This window comes from Gigantopelta aegis, chromosome 8 (assembly GCF_016097555.1).
Source record: "Gigantopelta aegis isolate Gae_Host chromosome 8, Gae_host_genome, whole genome shotgun sequence".
NCBI classification, from domain to species: Eukaryota; Metazoa; Mollusca; class Gastropoda; order Neomphalida; family Peltospiridae; genus Gigantopelta; species Gigantopelta aegis.
In genome coordinates this window covers 29,167,150-29,186,932 of record NC_054706.1, presented here as the reverse complement: position 1 = coordinate 29,186,932, position 19,783 = coordinate 29,167,150, and positions in this window count along the sequence as shown.

The following is a 19,783-nucleotide window of genomic DNA, read 5'->3' as shown; positions in this document are numbered from 1 at the left end:
ATAAGCTGTGAATACTCTTTATGTTAGTACGTGTATCTCAATATTGTAGTGTATTGTTTGTTAATGTATATAATATTATTATAATAGTATACAAGAACACGTATAAGCTGTGAATACTCTTTATGTTAGTACGTGTATCTCAATATTGTAGTGTATTGTTTGTTAATGTATATAATATTATTATAATAGTATACAAGAACACGTATAAGCTGTGAATGCTCTTTATGTTAGTACGTGTATCTCAATATTGTAGTGTATTGTTTGTTAATGTATATAATATTATTATAATAGTATACAAGAACACGTATAAGCTGTGAATACTCTTTATGTTAGTACGTGTATCTCAATATTGTAGTGTATTGTTTGTTAATGTATATAATATTATTATAATATATATAAATGTTATCATTTGTATATTTTATGGTGTAACAATGAAACGAAACAAAAATCAAACAAAATTACAAAAACAAAAAGCAAACTTATAAACGCCACAGCAACAGCAAGAACAAAAGCAGAAACAAAAAATAAAGTAAAGTTTGTTTTGTTTAACGAGACTACTAGAGCACATTGATTTTCTAATCATCGGCTATCGGATGACAAATATTTGGTAATTTTGACATATAGTCTTAGAGAGGAAACCCGCTACATTTTTCCATAAGTAGCAAGGGATCTTTTATATGCACCATCTCACAGACAGAATAGCATATACCACGGCTGTTGGTATACCAATCGTGGCGCACGGACTGGAAATGAAGAAATAGCCCAATGGGCCAACCGACGGGGATCGATCCTAGACCGACCGCTCATGAAGCGAGCACTTTACCACTGGGCTACAATACAAATGCAAATACAAATGCAAATATAAATACAAATACAAATACAATACAAATACAAATACAAATGCAATACAAACACACAAATCTGTATGATGTGATTTTGCGTTGGTTGTGATACTCTGTACTAACAACAATAACTCTACAGCAAAAACATAACAACGACGACAACATCAACAATTAATAACTGAAATATTAAAACACCGAGAACAACAACTACGATAACGAGTGCATCTACAGTAACAACTACAACGACGACAATAGCAACTACATCGACGATGACAACAGTTTACCTTTCGACCGACCGTTCAAAATTGCGCCAAATTCAGTCAATCAAAATTGCGCACCCTTTTCTCTTTGGCATTTTAACTGCTCCATTCAAATTCCATAGCACCACCACCCGCCTGCTACTGATTGATCGGGCTGCTGGTGCTCCCTTGCACCTGCCAGTGCAGGCGGTCCCTCCTCCCCCCCCCCCCCCCCCCCCACCTTTCCTGTCATGGACAGGCGTGCGCTGCAACAGCTTGTTCTGAATGTGCACGTAAAACCTTATGACATGACATGACATGACACTGATGATGATGACGACGAAGAATTATTTAATAATTGATTCAACTATAAGACAGTGTGACAATCAAACCAACATAATTAAATTCCTGTTACATTCATTACAACATAACGCCATCATATTGGTCCAGCCGTAACGGTTTGTTCATTTCTCGATGAACGTAAACATTTACGAAAAAAAATAATTCAAAATAAAATATTAACTTTTAGTGTTATTACTAGTAAATATACCTTTAATTATAAATATAAATTTAATTATAAGGATTGTCTGTTATTTCTTTTACGTTCATCTGGGTGTGAACAATAACGAAAAAAAATCATCCGCAAACTTATACGTGAACGGCTTCGTCGATTCACAGTTTACGGATAATTTGTTTTTGTTCATACCCTTATAAAAGAAATAACAGACATTCCTTTATTGTTTATTGGTTATGTTTGTCGTATCATTTTAAGAGGTAGTTTTGTAACCTAGAACACACACCATGCTAATTAAAACAAATTAAAAGCCACCGAACAAAGTATTGTATTCTAAAACATATTATGTCAAAATCAAGATAAAAACACGTCCAAGTATTTCACTTCGCAAGAAAACAGAAACAAACAGTATCACCATCCACTCCATCACCCACTTATCCTCAACACCCCCGCCACCCCCCAAAATAATAACAAAACAGACAACAGAAGAAGACTATGAGCTAACTATATGCGTGGGTCTAGTTATCGTTTGCGTCCTTGTGAATCCAATTAATCCCGTAATTTAATGAACGAGTCAGTGATCCCACTGGTGTGTTGACAAATAAGTACTCGAGATCATCGCGTAGACTCGGCTGGTGACAAAAACCTTGGGCAGATCTGCGCATGACGACATGACATGAATACGTGGTAAGATAGTCCAAAAATAGTTCCGACAAACAAGTGTAGTTGTTGCTAAGTCTGGCCCCGGTATCGCACTCGAGCCTCGGGAGGAAATAACTCATTTAGACAAGCTTGCCTATGTGAGTGGGTCGTATTAAATTAAGTGCTTTGCAATTACAAAATCATTAGCTATCAAACAGACGACGCATTACTTTGAAAAGGTCAAGTTATAGCCATTTTTGGTTAAGGTGTTTGCATGTAACAGTCCTTTTTTCGTCTTTTTTCGTCTATTACAAGTGCTCCACCACTGGTATATCAAAGGCCCAGGTGTGTCTTGTCTTGTCTTGCAATTACAAAATCATTAGCTATCAAGCAGACGATGAACTACTTTGGATAGGTCAAGTTATAGCCATTTTTGGTTAGGTGTTTGCATGTAATAGTCCTTGTTTCGTCTTTTTCGTCTATTACAAGTGCTCCACCACTGGTATATCAAAGGCCCAGGTGTGTCTTATCGTGTCTTGCAATTACAAGATCATTAGATACCAAGTAGATGATTCACAGCTTTGAAAATGTCAATAATTAATAGCCATTTTGTGTTTAATGTGTTTGCTTGTAACAGTCCTTTTCGTCTTTTTTTTCGCCTATTACAAGTACTCCACCACTGGTATATCAAAGGCCTAGGTATGTCTTGCTTTGTCCTGTTTGTAGGGGAAGTATATGCAGACTACTTGATATTAATAAAACTAGAAATATAACTACGTGATGGTATTCATTTCTCATTTCAATTTGATGGCGTAGTGGTTAAGCCATCGGACTACAGGCCGGTAGGTACAGGGTTCGCAGCCCGGCACCGGCTCCAACCCAGAGCGACTTCTTGAGGTCTCAGTGGGAAGGTATAAGACCACTACACCCTCTTCACTCACTATCCAACTAACAGCGTGCTTGAACCTTAATTGGATATAAGCACAAAAATAAGTTGAAATGAAAAACAATATATGAAAAAGTGGCCGTTGGGTACCATTTATCTTACAATGAGTTGTATCCCCCCCCAACCCCCACCCCCCAACAAAAACAACAAACGCAAAAAAAAAAAAAAAAAAAAAAAAAAAAAAAAAAAAAAAAAAAAAAACCAAAAACACCGATTTAACAAATGTATTTTGCCAGTCTTCCTACATTGAATTTCTTAAATGACTCATAGCGGGTAATTAATGCATTTGGCCTACTGTTATTAATATTAAAGTTTCGATACTTTGCTTGATTCCCTGTTTGCATAGCACAAAACAACAATTCTGAGGTATCACATCCCTGCGATCCCTCGGAAACATTTTAAAATGCAAGACAAATGTAGTCTAGTATTTAGTCTTTATACTAAAAGCAAAATAAGACATTATTTATTTGCAAAAGGTTATTATATGTATAAGCTTATAAGTTTCACTATTACAGGTTACCTCCCCTTTTTTAACATTCATTTTGACCCTGACAGATGACCCCCTGGAATATTAACCCGCCACCCATGGTGGTTATTTGATGCATATGGCGTACTAATACTAAACCATGATTTAAAAAAGAAGAAAAAATAAATAAAAACAAAGGTTAGACACTTTAGTAGATTGTTTTGCTCCCCCGTCGAGACATTTTGTCAGACCTTGTACAGGCGATGCAGAAAAGATGAAATAGTCTTGAGGCCGTGTTCGCATCGAGCATACAAATTCAAGGCATTCATTTATTCTACACAAAAGGACCATCATCAATATGAACAGTGCCAGTGTACACTGCTCTACATTATGGTGGCGAGTAATCTATATTAGTTAAATGAGATTTTGCTTAAAGGGACATTCCTGAGTTTGCTACAATTGTCAAGATGTTATCGACTAACAGAGACTTTTTAACGATTGTAATTAATTATCAAATATATATTTCTGCATAAAATATTAGTGGCTGTATATTAAACGTGTTTCTGATCGTTCTAATATTTGTACTAGGTTAAATTTAATTTTATTTCCTAAAATATGTTTTTTCGTACGTACGAAATTATTTGAAGACAAAATCCAGCTTGGGTTTCTTACAAATATTAAGACGACCAGAAACACAGTGAATATACAGACACTGATATTCTAAACAAGAAAATATATTTAATATGTAAGTTTAATCGTAGAAATATTTTATTAGTCTGAAATATCTTACAATGCAGCAAACTCAGGAATGTCCCTTTAATATTTTATAAATTTCAAACAAAATTAATTTTAAAGTCATGAAAACATGTTGATTTCTATACGTATGTACACTTAACTGTTGTTATGCTAGGTTCAAACTATTAACTGACATGACGAAGTTCGCCAACTCGACTGTTGTGTTGTAATATCCTCCGCTCCCGACTTACGACGTGTGCGCTCAGATTAACAACTAATCGGTCGCAAGTTGTAAGACTGCTCAGACTAGCAAATGGACAGTCGTAGAAGTCGTGAGATCGGTGACTTCGCCAACTTCGTCGTAAGAGTTGGTAGTCGTAACCTAGCATTAGGTGCGGGACGTAGCCCAGTCGTAAAGCGCTCGCTCGATGCGCTGTCGGTCTGGGATCGATCCCCGTCGGTTGGCCCATTGAGCTATTTCTCGTCCCGGCCAGTGCATCACAGCTGATATATACTATTCTATCTGTGGGATGGTGCATATAAAAGAACCCTTGCTGCTAATCGAAAAAGAGTAGCCCATGAAGTGGCGAAAGCGGATTTCCTCTCTCAATATCAGTGTGGTCCTTAACCATATGTCTGACGCCATATAACCGTAAATAAAATGTGTTGAGTGCGTCGTTAATTAAAACATATCTTTTTAGCCCAGGATTAAGAAAACGTTTCATTGTTTTCGAGTGTGTCATGGTGTATTCAGAATGGCAAGCAATATTTCCTGCAATGAACAGCATGCTATAGTCAACACTAGTATTCCCAGTCATTACAGAGTTCGTTATATCCGAAGTTTACTGTGTTTGTCAATGTATTAATTTCTACAGCATAATGGACCCCACGGAAATTGGCTATTCTCGAAAATAGCGCACGCGAGGCTAAGTGACACGACACAACACGACACAACTGTTGTCAAGTGACGTGAGCCATTAATCATCCATTTTACAACAAAATGTAGCCAGTTAGCAATAAGATTTATGCGTGATTTATGCTGCAGTAATGATTTTAATTATCCCTGCATATGCTTGACGGCCGATCAAAGGCAATGATATGCTGTTTTATGATAAATGAATAAATGTTGTACACGGTAATATAGCAGATGAACTGCTGAGAGGGCAATAAAAAATATATATATTCTACAAATAACAAATAAGCAATGAAACTGAAGGTGAATGTTTAGAACAAGTGCAAATATAGGAGAGAATCTCCGGGAGAGGAGAGGGGTGGGCGGCAAGGGGAGATAAAGGGTTGAATTTCAGGGGTTTAGATTTTTCAAGATTTACAATGTGTAACAAGAGGACATTTTTAAATACATAATTAACATACATGACAAGAACAAGTGTCATCATAGAAGTATATATAATTAACATAGAACACAAGATATGCAATCAAAATAGCTAAAATGTGCGGAGAAAAGTCAGTTCACAAGACAAGATAATCTTTTAATAAATATAGCTAGGTTTTTTTTAATAATAGTGCATTACATAATGACAGCATACCTTTCATTTTAAAAACGCTAGAATTAATTATATAATATTGTTTTATATATTTTCTTCTAATGTTTTCAATATTATCATTTTTACAATTGAATAAATAATGGTATTCATCTCCAATATCGGTATTACAAAGTTTACATATTCTATTTTCTCTAGGAACTTTAAAACATCTGCCACTTTCGATTGGTAATCTTAAATTTGACGTACGCAATTTAATTATCCAGCATCTATTTTGGTACGATAATCTCGACAAATAGGTTTCAAAGTAAAATTCTGTTTTAAATAATGTACAAAATTGACCCTTAGAAGAGTTTGTAATGTCCGAGAACCACTGTTGTATAAACTGATCGCAGAGGTTTTGTTTTAATTCTTGTTTATACGATTTTTACGAGTAACACAATGCCTGCCCATTTCATCTTTCAGACATATATTTTATAATGAAAGAATTGTAGTGAAAACAGAACTGAATTCCTCAACTGCCGTATATTTGTTTCTGCTATATTCATGAAGGCGAAGCATAGTAAAGTTATAATCTCGAGAATAACATATTCAATATGTTTCTAACTAAACAATTTAGATCAGCGGCCCGAGTACTCTGTGTCTGAGTGCTGGACGGACATTTGCTCACTTTACAAGGTATGCTTACACGTCAACGTTTATTCGTCAACAATAAAAATAAGAAGTGGCATACCATGACAAAAATAAGATACCGAGTATAAAACCACTATGGTATGAAATGACCAAACATTATGGTACAAGATGGTATAAAGTAGGTACGAAATGACTCTGGTACGTAATGACTTTGGTACGAAATGATTGGTAACCGATGGTTCTCTCAGCTAAATTATAACCGTCTAAATGTCCGACTAGCTCTCGAACGACAGAATACTCTGGCTGTTAGATCAGGGTTTGCTCAGTAGGCTGGAAATGCCATATTTAAGTACCTAAATATGAAAATGTCTCTAGGTGAAGCATGCCTCCGCCCCCGAACCCCTTAACAAATTCAGACCCCTCGAACTCTCAACTTTTGATCCCGTAGACATTCGCACTTACAGTGCCCATCCCGCTTTCAAATTACACTACGCGGGCTCTACGTATTAGATTGAATGATTTTCATTCTACTGACACCCCATTCTTCGATATATGAAAATGTATTAACACGCCACAAGCGACAGAAAGACGAGGAGCTTCCTCCAGTGATTTCTAAGGGGCAGGACGTAGCCCTGTGCTAAAGCGGTCGCTTGATGCGCGGTCGGTTTAGGATCGATCCCCGTCGGTGGCCCCATTGGGCTATTTCTCGTTCCAGCCAGTGCTCCACAACTAGTGTAACAAAGGCCGAGGTATGTACTATCCTATCTGTGGGTTGGTGCATATAAAAGATCCCTTGCTGCTAATCGAAAAAGAATAACCCATGAAGTGGTGACAGCGGGTTTCCTCTTTATATATCTGTGTGACCATTGACCATATGTCTGACGCCATATAACCGTGTTGAGTGCGTCGTTAAATAAAGCATTTCCTTTCTTCCTGCCTCTATTGTATATTACAAAACATGGTGGACGACCAGCTTCTTGTATCTAATATTTACGTTTGTTGTTGTACGACACCACTAGAGCACATTTATTTATTTATCATCGACTACTGGATGTCAGATGTTTGGTAACATAGAAAAAATCCACTATAATTTTCCATTTTCCTAAAACAGCTGAACTAAATCGTTTGAACAACTGGTCCCAAAATATATCAATATATGTGTTTTTGTATATATGGGCGTATGGTCTTACATACAATAAAATAATTGAATTGAATTATGAGCTAAAAAATATATTATATGCATTATTCCACAGACATGACAGCAAATACCACGGCCTTTGATATACCAGTTGCGGAGCACTGGTTACGAAGGTGGAAAACAATCAGAGAATGGGTCCACTTAGGGGGATAGATCCTACGACACGAGCATCTCAGGTGAGCGCTCTGCTATCTGAGCGAGATCCAGCCCCCTGTTTATTAGAACAGCAATTGTGTTTGTGTTTTAAGATGTTACAAGATGATGTTACGAGAATGCAACATTAACTAATATAATTAGCGTCTTACAGTAAAGACTTACTAAAGCTAAATCATATGTTACAGACGTTCATTTGAGGCCGTGGCATGTACTATTCTGTCTGTGGGATGGTGCATATAAAAGATCCATTGCTGCTAATCGAAAAGAGTAGCCCATGAAGTGGCGACAGCGGGTTTCCTCTCTCAATATATCTGTGGTCCTTGGCCATATGCCTGACGCCATATAACCGAAAATAAAATGCGTTGAGTGCGTCGTTAAATAAAACATTTCCTTCCTTCCTTCATCAGATACTGGATATCAAACATTTGGTACACACGCTCACAGAGAGAGAGAGAGAGAGAGAGAGAGAGAGAGAGAGAGAGAGAGAGAGAGAGAGAGAGAGAGAGAGAGAGAGAGAGGGAGTGGGAGAGGAGAGAGAGAGAGAGAGAGAGAGAGAGAGAGAGAGAGAGAGAGAGAGAGAGAGAGTACATGCCCCTATACCTCTCAGGTTTCAGGCATGTCCATCCTGACCCCGACCTCTGAATAGCCAGTGGTCTGGTCCGGGACAGACGATCTTTTGAACTACGCTATTTAGAAGAGAGCAGTGTGCAAAACCTTTTTTATTGAACATTATGAATATTGCAATTAGTCAGCAATTCATTCATATTTATTTACCAAGTATTGTAACTACCATTTAAGACAACCACTTACAACAGTTAATATTTTAAAATTCACCTGCATCTATAAACAACTATAATAGATATCCATGAATAGTTAAAGTTAAAGTTTGGTTGTATAACGACAGCACTAGAGCACATTGATTTATTATCATTGGCTATTGGATGTCAAACATTTGGTAATTTTGACATATAGTCTTAAAGAGGAAACCTCCTACATTTTCCCATTAATTGCAAGCGATCTTTTATATGCGCCATCCCACAGACAAGGTAGCACATACCACCGGTCATGGTGCACTGGCTGGTCTAATATTGTGGTAATTGTAGGAGGCACAGTACCACACTAGTTATCCGTCTTTCGTTTTCTTAAATGGTCTAATGTATGATGTATGGTGATGAATGAAGCTGATTTGTAGTAAACATGCATATATATCATATATAATGTCATTAGATATTTATTATTATACTATTATTTATATAGGTACTCTTTATTATTGTTCTAAGACAATAGTTTGAGGCATTGTCAGTTATATCTGGTACAATACAATATTTTGTTTTAAATCATTATTACAACTGTTTTGCTCGTATTTAACAAGATCGAACGAAAATCTGGTATCAGCTATATTCAGCTGGCTAAATGCCGATATTATTAATCCCAAGAACATGGGAGAATGGGTCTTTAGTACACTCAAGAGATTTAGATATCTGACACTCTCAGTGTGGTATCTGTCCATAGTAGTTATTCGTCTTTCGTTTCCTTACACGGCCTAATATTGTGGTAATTGTAGGAGGCACAGTACCACACTAGTTATTCGTCTTTCGTTTCCTTACATGGCCTAATATTGTGGTTATTGTAGGAGGCACACTACCACAGTAGTTATTTATCTTTCGTTTCCTTACATGGCCTAATATTGTGGTAACTGTAGGAGGCACAGTACCACAGTAGTTATTTATCTTTCGTTTCCTTACACGGCCTAATATTGTGGTAATTGTAGGAGGCACAGTACCACAGTAGTTATTTATCTTTCGTTTCCTTACATGGCCTAATATTGTGGTAACTGTAGGAGGCACACTACCACAGTAGTTATTTATCTTTCGTTTCCTTACACGGCCTAATATTGTGGTAATTGTAGGAGGCACAGTACCACACTAGTTATTCGTCTTTCGTTTCCTTACATGGCCTAATATTGTGGTAATTGTAGGAGGCACACTACCACACTAGTTATTCGTCTTTCGTTTCCTTACATGGCCTAATATTGTGGTAATTGTAGGAGGCACACTACCACACTAGTTATTCGTCTTTCGTTTCCTTACATGGCCTAATATTGTGGTAATTGTAGGAGGCACACTACCACAGTAGTTATTTATCTTTCGTTTCCTTACATGGCCTAATATTGTGGTAACTGTAGGAGGCACACTACCACAGTAGTTATTTATCTTTCGTTTCCTTACATGGCCTAATATTGTGGTAATTGTAGGAGGCACACTACCACACTAGTTATTCGTCTTTCGTTTCCTTACATGGCCTAATATTGTGGTAACTGTAGGAGGCACACTACCACAGTAGTTATTTATCTTTCGTTTCCTTACATGGCCTAATATTGTGGTAACTGTAGGAGGCACACTACCACAGTAGTTATTTATCTTTCGTTTCCTTACATGGCCTAATATTGTGGTAACTGTAGGAGGCACACTATCACAGTAGTTATTTATCTTTCGTTTCCTTACATGGCCTAATATTGTGGTAATTGTAGGAGGCACACTACCACAGTAGTTATTTATCTTTCGTTTCCTTACATGGCCTAATATTGTGGTAACTGTAGGAGGCACACTACCACAGTAGTTATTTATCTTTCGTTTCCTTACATGGCCTAATATTGTAGTAATTGTAGGAGGCACACTACCACAGTAGTTATTTATCTTTCGTTTCCTTACATGGTCTAATATTGTGGTAATTGTAGGAGGCACAGTACCACAGTAGTTATTTATCTTTCGTTTTCTTACTTTTTCTAATATTGTGGTAATTGTAGGAGGCACACTACCATAGTAGTTATTTATCTTTCGTTTCCTTACATGGTCTAATATTGTGGTAATTGTAAGAGGCACACTACCATAGTAGTTATTTATCGTTCGTTTCCTTACACGGCCTAATATTGTGGTAATTGTAGGAGGCACAGTACCACAGTAGTTATTTATCTTTCGTTTCCTTACATGGTCTAATATTGTGGTAATTGTAAGAGGCACACTACCATAGTAGTTATTTATCGTTCGTTTCCTTACGCGGCCTAATATTGTGGTAATTGTCGGAGGCACACTGCCATAGTAGTTATGTATCTTTCGTTTCCTTACATGGTCTAATGTTGTTGTAATTGTCGGAGGCAGCCTACCATAGTAGTTATTTATCTTTCGTTTCCTTACATGGTCTAATATTGTTGTAATTGTCGGAGGCACACTACCATAGTAGTTATTCACCTTTCATTTCCGTGCATGGTCTAATATGGTGGTAATTGTAGGAGGCATAGTATCACAGTAGTTATCCGTCTTTCGTTTCCTTACAAGGCCTAATTGTATGAAGCACACTTTCAAACCGAAGACTCACAAATACCATTTCGCTTCGATCGGCCGTCATTCACAGCCATTGGTAATTTAATTTCATTGTAAAGGTGCTTGGTTCTGTAACAGAATGAATTTTATTTTTTATTATTATTTTTTAAAACTTTGGTTCTGTAACAGCGTGAAATGTTGGGGTTTTTTTTCTGATGAAACTTAGTTTCTTTGCTGAAATAGTATATTCTGTGAAAGCATGAAATGTTTTTTTTTTCTGGTAAAATGTAGTATCTTACCTGGAATTGTAAGTTCTGTAACAGCACGGAATAATAATTTTTAAAAATTTAAATATTATTTGCTGGTAAAACTTATATTTTCCCCTATGTAATCGTGTGAAATTTATTCCTAAACATATACTCATCTGCAAATTCACTGTGCGTTACACAACCCAAAGCTTTTTAAATCTTATTTGCAGATATGTAACAGCCGATGCTTAAGATCATCCAAGTGTTGTGCATTAGAACACACTATCACGAATAATAACACCTACGTCATGACATTACTACCACGTAAAGCGGGACGTAGCCCAGTGGTAAAGCACTCGCCTGATGTGCGGTGTGTCTGGGATCGATTCTCGTCGGTGGGCCCATTAAGCTCTATCTAGCCAGTGCACCACGACTGGTATATCAAAGGCCGTGGTATGTGCTATCCTGTTTGTGGAGTGGTGCATATAAAAGATCCCTTGCTACTAATGGAAAAATGTAGCGGTTTTCATCTCTAAGACTATACGTCAAAATAACGAAAATGTTTGACAGCCAATAGCCGATGATTAATATATCAATGTGCTCTAGTGGTGTCGTTAAACAAAACAAACTTGTTTTCATATGTCAGACTGCGTATACAGTTACTTTATATACAGTCTGGCTATTGAGAGAGCCTACACTGTGACACACACAGGAGACGGCACACGTTAGTTTCGCATTGTTACACCCACACCTAGAATTACAACAAAGGGCTATTCTGAACGCGGCAAAGAAATCCATTCCCAGAGGTAGTAGAACAGACGACAAGCCCTTCTTGAGTCTCATCCTACTAAACCCTTCAATAACAAGTGACTGAAGCCAGAAAAAAAGGTACAAATGTATGCTGCTGGTTCAGTTGTCATCGCCCATAGTCAGAGATCTAGGAGTCTTCTAATTCCTCACTGAGTCAGTGTTGGAACCAGTGCTGCTGATACCTGTACAAATACTTATACACATTCAAATACATATACATATTCAAATACTTATACATATTCAAATACATATAAATATTCAAATACTTATACATATTCAAATACATATATACATACACATACATATACACCTGCACATGCACATGCACGTACGCACGCGCGCATGCACATGCATACACACACATGCACATGCACATCTATCTATCTATCTCTATCTCTCTATATATCTATCTTGTCTATCTGTCTTTCTATCTTTCTATCTCTATCGATTCAGCACAAATCACTAAAATTAGTAGGGTGTGTGTCATGTTGTAGCCATTTTTTTTTCAATTGTTTAGTTTTGAATAGTATGGATATTAGGCGCGGAACTGTGATATTTAAGGGTGACGAGGGCATAGCAACAATGCAATGTAATTTTGTGGCATTGATAAACACGATTTCTTACCTTGTGGTTATTCAAAGGTTAAATAATTACATGACCATGAATAGGGAGGGCTGGGGGGGGGGGGGGGGGGGGGGGGGGGTCTATACTGTTTATAGAGGACTGGGCTATGCTTCCCCGGAAAATACATTATTCCACCCTGACTAAGTCTTATATCTTGACCGGATTTTAAATGCCATAATAATTTTGTCTTCTTTTTTTTAGACTTTTTATTTTATTAGCACATCAAGTTCACATTAAATTATTTCCCATGAGACCTTGCGTTGGCGGAAATATCTTCTCTTTGACGAGTTTGGTCGATCACGAATAGCAGTGACAAGTTTATTAGTTTTTTCTCTTCTTCTACTTTTTTTTCGTCTTTTAAAAAAAATCGCAGAATGAACGAAGGTTGTAACAAATCAGATGCTAGTCCATCTTTTAGAAAATCAATTCTCTGAAACACGATTACGTCGTCAGATAAATCTGTTTGCGCACTTCGTGGAAATCTGCTTTACGCACTTACGTCTCCACAACTATCGTCAAAGTACTTTCTGGATCCATATGACCTCTTCACCTTCAAATGAATCTGTTTTGACAGTTGCTAAAATAAAAACAAGAAGGGATATCTTTAAAGTTAAAATGACTACAATTTACAACACTATAAACGCACGTCAGGCCAAGCCATTTACACATGTATGGATTTTAAATGCACTGCTTAGATCCGCGGAAAATTGATATAATCATAAAGTGCGGAGAAGTGTAGCACTACTGTTTTATGTCAGCCGTTAGGTTAGTGTTTTTTTATACCTCGTCAAAGGTTCTTTATGAATATGGAATGGCAGTCTGCTTTATTGCTTTGTCTTATGGAATAATGGCTTGGCTCGCAAATTGAATCTTGATAAGGGTGTGAAAATACGCTTTTTGTGTGTGTAAGTGTGTGTTCCAGATATCCGTTAGCGATGAATGCTGGAGCAACGCTTTGATTTTCAATTGACGTAGTCATTATATTCTTTGGTGTCAGAGCTGTATTGTGATGCGATGGCGTAAGTCATGCCTGGCTATATAATTATACTAATAATAAAACTAATGTAATATTTATGTAATTACAGATAATTAAGTCTTATAACATAGGTGTATGTATTGATGTATGAATATCTATATATTGTATGTATGTCGAGGTTGACTGTTACATACACAAATATTAACACACTGGCGCAGGGGATAATTAAATCCTTTCTGGCCTCACAAATTGCCCCATGCCGTTGCTGGGACTCGAACCTGTGGCACCGAATCGCCCGCATATTGCAAGACTAACCACGATGCGCTCTGATGTATGTATGTATGTATGTATGTGTCTGTCTGTCTGTCTGTCTGTCTGTCTGTGTGTGTGTGTGTGTGTGTGTGTCTGTGTGTGTGTATGTGTGTGTGTGTGTGTGTGTGTGTGTGTGTGTGTGTTCTTGCGTATGTATGTATTGATGTATGAATATCTATATTTTGTATGTATGCCGGGTTTAACTATTACTGGCGACAATTAAATCCTTTCTGGCCTCACACATTGTCTCATGCCGTTGTTGGGACTCAAACCTCTGGTACTGAATAGCCTGCACCTTGTTCTCGGCCATCTAGTCATTCTTATAAGCGAATGTTCTTTAACCGACCATAACCGGCCTCGGTGGCGCAGTGGTTAAGCCATCGGACTACAAGCTGGTAGGTACAGGGTTCGAAAGCCCGTTACCGGCTCCAACCCAGAGCGAGTTCTTAATGGCTCAATGGGTAGGTGTACGGTTACTACACCCTCTTCTCTCTTACTAACCACTAACCCACTGTTCTGGACAGACAGCCCATATAGCTGAGGTGTTTGCCCAGGACAGCGTGATTAAACCTTAATTGGATATAAGCACAACAATAAGTTGAAATGAAATGAATAACCGGCCATATGAGTGGGGCCTACAAGCTACGCGTTCGATCCCGCTTACGTGCTGAAAAAGTGGGCAAACCTGGCACGGGATAGTATGTATTGTTGTATGAATATTTATATAATTTATGCATGTCGGGTTTGACTATTAAATGCACTTCTTACACACCCGTTGGTGAGAACATCATGTGTTATTTATGATTACACATACTTGTTAACATACGTACGTGTGTTAACAATTTCAAGACATACGACTGGCTGCTCCTAGCTAATGACCAGGTCACCAATGTCATACGTCCAATAAAAAATCAGCGCGATGGAAATAGATTACACTTTGACGTATAGTTAACCTGACAATCATGGGTCTGTGACGTGTAAGTCAGCTACGGCTTTAATTACTTTTAGTCGAAAAAGATATTAAAGTTTGCTTAAACCTGGTTTTTTTGATGATATGTAAGAAATAGAATAATACATTCGTGTCCGTTAGATACCATTTGTTTCACAACCCGTTGTTTGAAAACGTATCAAACTCGCTGTCGATGTTTAGAACAACTCGTTGTGAGATAAATGGTATCTAACGGTCACTCATGTATTATTCTCTATAGATATTGATGCACTGGCTCAGTGGATAAAAAATAATTTTGGCCTCACAAATTATCTCTCATGCGGTTGATGGTACTCGAACCTCAGGTACCAAATGGTCCGCAGTTCCTAGACCACCAGAATAATCGATCGGCCATCGTTACATTGTTGTATGTGTTTTTGTATGCGTTCGTGGATACATGTCTGCGTACATTTATGTATGCGTGTGCGCGCACGCGCAGCTGACGTGAAGTTGAAGTCTCGATTAATCCGTCCATAAACTGATATTATTCTTCAGGTGGGACGTAGCAAAGTGGTAAAGCGCTCGACTGAAGTGCGGTCGGTCCGGGTTCGATCTCGGTCGGTGGGCCCATTAAGCTCTAGCCAGTGCACCACGACTGGGCTATTTGGCGTTCCAGCCAGTGCACCACAACTGGTACATCAAAGGCCGTGGTATGTGCTATCCTGTATGTGGGATGGTGCATATAAAAATGCCTTGCTATTAATGAAAAAAAACGTAACGGGTTTTCTCTCTAAGACTATATTGTCAAAATTACCAAATGTTCGACATCCAGTAGCCGATGATTAATAAATCATTGTGCTCTAGTGGTGTCGTTAAACAAAACAAACAAACTTAAATATGTCGAAATTACCAAAATGTTTGACATCCAATAGCTGTTGATTAAAGGGATAGATCCTAGTTTTAATTCGTGAACGTTAACACTAAGTTTAGTTAATCTACAAACCTGTAATACATTTCGATAAAGTTACAACAGAGTAAAACAAGAATCTGTGAGGTTGAAACGGGGAAATATCTTTAAAAATAGACTAGAACTCGACCCCATAACCGTTACTTCTCAGACGCACGTGCGTTTTAAAAACAAACAAAAAATATGAGAAATGCATTGTGTGATATTAAAAACACCATGATGACCAAAACACTTCGTATATACGACAATGGATAACCTAAACAATACAATCTAAGTAAAGTATAATTTCAGTTATCAAGAAAGGGGTCTAATAGTGAAAAAATATGCCTTAGTGTTTAAAAACTAGGGTATGTCCCTTTAATAAATCAATGTGCTCTGAGGGGCAGGGCGTAGCCCAGTGGTAAGGCCGTGGTATGTACTATCCTGTCTGTGGGATGGTGCATATAAAAGATCTCTTGCTGCTAATCGAAAAGAGTAGCCCATGAAGTGAGAATAGCGGGTTTCCTCTCTCAATATCTGTGTGGTCCTTAACCATATGTCTGACGCCATATAACCGTAAAGAAAATGTGTTGAGTGCGTCGTTAAATAAAACATTTCATTCTTTCATTTGAATGGAACGTGGTAGAACTAATCAGTGGTCGGACCATTAGTCGTGTCTCGGTGCGCCGGTAACCTGACCACCCAGAGTGCTGCTATAACAAACACGTGACGTCCTTGATACGCAGCTGGGAATCGTACTCATTAGCTCGAACACAGTCAAAGAAATGGTGTAACATATCACTTCTACGCACCACAGAACATGAGGCCTTGATCGATTCCGTTATAATGTTTATCGAAGCCATCACGATATTTTAATTCGGGAAAACCAAACATCAGCATAAAATAACAATGTTCAACAAGTTCAACACAATGTGTGCAATAGTATTTGACGTTGTTGTTGTTGTCAATATTCTGTGTTGCTGTTGTTGATGATGATGATGATGATGATGATAATAGTGACAATGATGATGATGATGATAATAATAATAATGATGATGATGATGGTGATGATAGTGATGATGATGATGATGATGATAATGATAATAATGATGATGATGATATTGATGATGATGATAATGATGATGATGATGATGATAATAATGATGATGATGATAGTGATGATGATGATGATGATGATATGATGATGATGATAGTTATGGCGACGACGATGTCGTTGTCGTTGTTGTTGATGATGATGATGATAATAATAATGATGATGATGATAGTGATGATGATGATGATGTTAATGATGATGATGATAATGATGGCGACGATTGTTGTTGTTATTGTTAAGGTACAATATCGTATTCTTATCATAACTGTTTACTCAAGCAAAATAAAAACATAATTACGGCTATAGTAAAATCGTGTTTTGCTGTCAGCGGATCAACGTATCACTACAAACGAAGCACAGTTAACATGGGCATATCAAGGATAGTTTCAAGTTAAAGTTTGTTTTGTTTAACAACAACACTAGAGCACACTGATTAATTAATCATCGGCTATTTGATGTCAAACATTTGGTATTCCTGACTCGTAGTCATCAGAGGAAACCCGCTACATATTTCCTAATGCAGCAAGGGATCTTTTATATGCACCTTCTCACAGTGTGGTGCACTGGTTGGAACGAGAAAACCCCCAATCTATTGAATGGATCCACTGAGGTGGTTCGATCCTGCGACGCAAGCACCTCAAGCGAGCACTCAACCGACTGAGCTAAATCCCGCTCCCGAATGGTTTGAAGGATTTGAACATTCTTGCTACTAAAAGTAAGCGTAGAACAGTGAAAAGAGGTGTAGACGTCGTGTCAGAGTCCCCTTTAATTCCGCCACTCATTCAATGGTTGTATTGTCTGTTTGTCTGTTTGACAGTCTGTCCCTATAGATGTGTGAATATCTATATATTGTATTATGTTGGGTTGAACTAGTATATACATAGGTATTAACACATTGGCTTCTGTGCTTCACAAATTGTCTCTCATACCGTTGCTGGTACTCGAACCTATGGCACCAATTCGCCCCCAGTACCAAGACTACCGCGACAACCGCTTGGCTTGGCGACCGAAACATTTACGAATTTCTGTATGCATGTGTGTATGCCTATATTAATTACAGTTTGTTCTTATTTTTACTTAGATGTTGTTGGGGGTTTGTTGTTGTTTTTTTGTTTGTTTGTTGTTGTTTTTTTTGGGGGGGCGGAGGGGCTGATAAGGGGCGGGACGTACCTCAGTGGTAAAGCGCTCGCTTGATGCACGGTCGGTTTGGGATCGATCCCCGTCGATGGGCCTACTGGACTAGTTCTAGTTCCAGCCAGTACACCACGACTGATATATCAAAGGCCGTGGCATGTGCTATTCTGTCTGTGGGATGATGCATATAAAAGATTCCTTGCTACTAATGGAAAAATGTAGCGGGTTTCCTCTCTTTGACATATATGTCAGAATAACCAAATGTTTGACATCCAATAGCCAATGATTAATAATCAATGTGCTCTAGTTAAAAAAAAAAAAAAATTAGATTTTGTTTTCACGAGTCCATCAAGGACAATTGATCCAACGACACGCCACCCTTCAGGCGAGCACTGCACCACACATCTACATCCCGCCCAGTAGAAATAGACTTAAGCCTGTTGTTTTTAGAAGAAGAAAAAAACCCCTGATACAGCGTGTCTCTGGAAACATGAAGTGATTGACATAAATCTACATATTAAATATCTCCTCACGAACGCTTCAGCCTGTCTCCTGTGTCGGTGAATTGATTCCAAATCTCCTGGGGTGCCAAGCAAAAACCGGCAAAAAATATATATGACAGGCAGTCATCATTTCCGAAAAAAATATCCACGAAAATCAATACATACATTTGTCGCTTTTTTTTTTCTCTCTCTCTCTTTTTTTCCGGTCCGGATTATGGGACTCATAACGGTCAAACCTAGTTCCGGACCGAGGCGTTGGGTGTTTGTAATCCCTTTATAGTAGGGGATTTAGCAGCAGGCTTTGCGAGCCAGCCAAATCTGGCAAGAAACATCCGGGCATGTCAAAAGCAATGAAAGTCTTTGTGGGCAACATGTTGTTGTTGTATACGGCTCAGAGCGAAAGTGTGGGAAATATCGTCTGATCGATGTCGTCTGGCAGTCGATGTGAACACCCCGCATACTTAATACACCCCACCCACACCACACCATCCCCACGCATGGGCGTACATGGGGGGGGGGGGGTCGGTCGAACCCCCCCTGAAATCGCTTTTTTATAATTTAATATATCTGACATTGATATCTGACATTATTATATTTACTCAACATAGAAATATATGCCCAATATCTCTGCAATCTATTTTGGAACCCACCTTTTCAAAACTCAGCATAGAAATATATGCCCAATATCTCTGCAATCTATTTTGGAACCCCCCTTTTCAAAATCCTATGTACGCCCATGCCACGCCCAAACCCACCTCCCACCCCAGCCCTGTGTGTCAGTCAGACTCCACTTTTTCTTCTACACTCATGTCTCTCTTCCTCCTCTATCGCACATTTTGTTGTGATTTGTTTTGTTGTTGTCTTTTTGTTTCTTTGTTGTTGTTGTTGTTATTATTTTTTTTGTTTGTGTGAGGTTTTTTGGGTGGTGGGGGCGGTGGTGGATTGACGGGTTGACGGGTTGGGCAAATGGATAATGTCTGACTTTGCGATAAAAT